Here is a 4,798-nt window from a genome sequence, read left to right as displayed (position 1 = left end):
TAACAGTTTTCCAGACTTTAGTGTCAAGTTCAGGTTTTGTTCTGCTCTGATGATTTTTATGAAAATTACGGGCCTTGAAGTGTATGTTTTGTTCCACTACGAGGATATTGACTTTGGATTAACTAAAACTCTAAGAAATCAGTCTGGAGTTTGAAACTACTGTTCTGAGCAAAATTTAGTTAGAAGGTAATGGTCTGATACTTGAGTATCAAAACATTGGGACGCGTGGGATATGTGAGCATGCTCACTAAGGTTCTTGAATTACTTTAAAAAAATCTCAGAAACTGCTATACAGAATTCAATGAAAGTTAATATTATTGTTGTTTTTTTTTTTTTTAAGGTATCCTAAACAAAATGACTGAATTTTTGATCTGTTAAAAAACATGGCCATCGTTACTAAAATAGAACAAAAGGGCCAGACAATAGTTTAGAGCATATATCTCCAAAACCTTCAGGTTTAGCTAATATTTTTCAGTGGCTGACATGATCCTTATTGTAAGGCCTACAAAAGTCTTCAAGGGATCAAAGTTGTCATATGACTTCATGTAAGAGTTATTGCCCTTGAGAAGAGAAAAACGACAGGTTTTTTCTTAGTTTTCAGCTGATATCATGAAAACTGATAGAATGAGACTTCCAGTTGCTGAAACGATTCTCATAAGTTGTCAGACGACTCTTAGAGTTATTGCCCTTGAAAGGCAAAACAATTGTTTTTAGCAGTTTTAAGCCAATATCTTGAAAACTATAGTAGATGGAATGGAACTTTCAGTTGATGAAATGATCTTCATGATAAGCATGATAAGTTCTACCACAGTCTTCGTGGAGTCATAATTGTCGGACAACTCTTTGAGTTTTTGCCCTTTGAAAGGCAAAAAATTAACAAGGTGGGCGATTCAGGCTTCTGGAATCCTCTTCTTTTAATTGGGATCAAATTTTGAATAAATGTTCCTTAGGGTATTCCGCAAAGGGATATTTGATCTGTCGAACAACGTAACTAAACAAGACTCTCCTTGGAGCCTGAATCGCTCACCTGGTGAAATTTTGCCTTTCAGGGGCAATAAATTTAACAAGATATCCACAATCTTGACTCAAAAAGACCTTGGTAGGACTTGTCATAAGGATCATTTTAGCAATTGAAAATTTCTTTCTGTCAGTGTTCATGATGTTGCCTGAAAATTGTTAAAAAAAAAAAAAAACCTTTTTTCACCTTCAAGGGCAATTACTCTTACAAGGAGTCGACTGACTACTTTTATCCGTGGAGGCTTTTGTAGGCCTTTTAAGTATAATTTCAGCAATTAAAGGAATTTTTGCTGAACCTAGCGGTTTTGGAGATATAATATGCGAAAAACTACTATCTGACCCCCTATGTAATATATTTTTTGTAACGGCGGTCGTGTTTTCGACAGATAAAAAATCCCAAGGTCAGTGCTATGCAGAATACATTTATTCATGTCTACAATTCTACAATGAACATAAATATTACAAAACCGACATAGCAAACAAAAAAATGTCGGATATAATTGTAGATCTCAAGAACGCAAAATGTATATAAATACTAATATATTTGGTGTATTGCTATATCATGCATTGGCAGTAAGCCGACTATATCTGGCGGAGCACTGAACAATGTGGGAGTGACAAAGTTTCATTAACGACGTGATTTTGCAGTCTTCAAGATCAACACGCGGCCGTTTTCCTACAGACATAACACAAAACGTTAACGGACAACTGTTGGAAACGTGTAAAAACAAATCTCACCATTTTCGACCATAAATGGAGCAATATTTCTGTGAAAGTTCAGGAATGTCACATATTAATTTTTTTAAAAAGTACGAGGTAAGTTTTTGCTTCAGACCAGAATTACGCAAATGTATGGATATTTCGGAATCTAGAAAAGTTGTTTATACGATACTTCCAATTGCCAGTTTGAATGGAAGAGATATTTTGATTGGATATTTTGTCCGGATTTCATTAAAATTGGGAATATGAATATGAAGAAATCAAGTAAATTCAATAAATAATATCTACGCATGTTAAAAAATAAATTAAATAAATTACTATAGACACAAAACTATATGTTCTTAATCTCAAGACTCACTAAAAGTTTTAAGAAAAAATATACCATCTATACCTAAACCGATAGGGAAAACCTTAAAACCTTGAAACACACGTGCAATCCAACAATTAACCGTGAACGATCTTTACATGTGATGTAAAACCAGTGTTTTGCTTTTGGCGCATATTAAAGTGTAGCACGTGAAATATGTTGTCATTGTAGATGAAAAGGGAATAAATGTTCTCTTTCGATTTCTAGGCATCTTCGGTACAATCATTTCATTTCACTTTCTAAGCTTAATATTCCCTTTGTCCAAACAACAACTAGAAACAATTTCGGTGCGCGTTTTCATATCCTCTCTCTTAATCATTAGCCCATTTTGCGATTTCCTTCCCAACAAACCATTCTAAACTTATGAAGTAGGTTTCTTTGGAGGATTTTTGGTCAAATGGAATACACTTCGTCTTTTCAGGTCTTTTCATGTGCGATTTAGCAAAAGATAAAAAATATCCATCATCGTGATTGTACATAGCTATGAGCAGCAGCAAACCAAATCAGTATTTTTACGTGAAAATAATGGAAAAAATACAGGATCGTTTTTTTCAATGATATTTTTTTCCTCCAAAATTTAAACATTTATATTTATTAAAAAGATCTCCGCCTCCATCCCCTCGGTGCCTTAGAAAAAGTGTTGCTTATCAAAATAACTCGTTTAACCTTTTCCTCTGATGTCAAGCCAAAATATGCTCTTAAATCATATATTTAGATTAAGATATGACTTTTTTGTATATGCATTATAAGTGTTTGTTTCAACTCTATATCGTCTACCCTATATTGCATGTCCTATATCACACCCCTTCACAGAACATAATTGGAGTATGGTTAAAATATGTGATATGATGAAAATGATGTTGAAATCTGTATCACATGTATCAACCATTGACATATATCACCCCACGGGCCGTTGGCCCTTGGGTTGACATGGGAATCTCGGGTTGATAAGCATGTGATACCGTTTTTGACATGTAATATTCAGTGTATAGCAGGGGCTGTCCGTTTTTTCTTTTTGTATTTTGCTCGAGGCCTTTGGTATTTGGCAAATGAATATACTTTCGCAAAAAGAAATCTCAAGCACCATTGTGACCTTCATATAACATTCAAGTTTGACCTAAATGTCAAGTAAATGCCTTTTTCAATAAAAGATTCTCGAGGCCATAAATATTTGGCTTTTGATATAGGCTTGAGATATATATGGTACGTATGTGTTGCCGTGCATTACCATGGGGTATCTCCACACGGGCTTGCTCCCACTAAGCCCTATCGTATCTCGATGAATTTTATGTGACCTTGGTTTTTTTTAAAGTAAATCCAAATTCGTTCAGATCAAAACTCGAAAATATCAGATAAACAACGATATTTTCAATTTATTTCTTGAAAGTTTCATAAAAATCCGTCGAGCTGTTAAGGATACAAAAGTGTGACAGAGGGCCATCCTTACCGCTAAAAAATTAATAACTTAATGAACACGTTCAAATACCACACGCCCCAGATTGAAGGAGTAGCATGCTAGGGATTTCTTAACTTGATGATTCGGCCCAAGATAGTTTCAGAAGTGCATTTCAGGAAACTGAGTTCAAAGGCATTTAACTCCAACAATATCTGGAGAATAAAAATTTCCAGGTAATATGCATGAACTGCATATTATATCCTTACCACACATACCAAGTATCATGAAATGTTGTCTTAGAAGAGCTGCAACGACAAAAGCAAGATGCCTCAGAAGTTCATTATGATCAGAGAAGTGGAATAACTCCAAGAAAATTTGACGGATTAAAATGCTGTGGTAATAACATGCACAATTATATACCAACTCCAACAATTTTGTTCGGTTGTTTTAGAGGAGTTGAGACGACAAAGTGCTTAAGCCATGCATTTACTGAAAATAAGTTCAAAGGGCCATAACTCTAAAAATAGTTTAGGGTTCAAAACTTCCTGATTATATTTCATGTCTTAATTCCATACCAAGTTCCATGAAATTCTGTACAGTTGTTTGAGAGGAGTTTCGATGACAAGAATTACAGTGAAGGGCTAGAACAACAACTAGGGGATCAAACATTTCTGATTATATACACAACTACAGTTTGAGAGAGTAATCAAGGGAACCAAGATTCTAGCGGAAATCAAAAGAATGCAACACAGGGACAAAGACCAGACATGGAAAACAAACACAACAAAGAACAAAAAGTAACTAAAATAATACATACAAAGTAACGAAAGTAAATAAGCAACTAGGACTCCACTAAAAACTGGGAGCATGGACCAGGTGTACTGGTAGGGTAAGCGTTCTCTGCTTTTCTAGAAACATCGGCCAAGTTGCTTATAAAAAAGTCAGGGGTAGACGAAAGAGGAAAGGAAAACTATGACACATTGAAATGTTGTAGTGACAAAAATAGGACTGGTGGACATACATACATGTCCAAAACACCATGCCATCAATCACTTTGTTGCATAGTGTATAATTTTTAAAATATTAAAGCATTTTTGTTAGCTTATATAGGAAATATCCAAAAATAAGCCTATCAATATCAAGTACAAGTTAAAAAATGACACTAAAAGCTGACTAAGACAGCCAACTATTAATCATACCTTAATAAAGAAACCAATTAAAAACTATTCTTACTTGCCCAAAAGACAACATTACCCAATCATTTCAAATACCAAAGATACAGAAAATTGAAGACTAAA

Source organism: Perna viridis, chromosome 3, assembly GCF_037379345.1.
Source record: "Perna viridis isolate PV_CMFRI_1.1 ecotype Kerala chromosome 3, ASM3737934v1, whole genome shotgun sequence".
NCBI lineage: Eukaryota > Metazoa > Mollusca > Bivalvia > Mytilida > Mytilidae > Perna > Perna viridis.
This window is presented reverse-complemented; position numbering follows the sequence as displayed.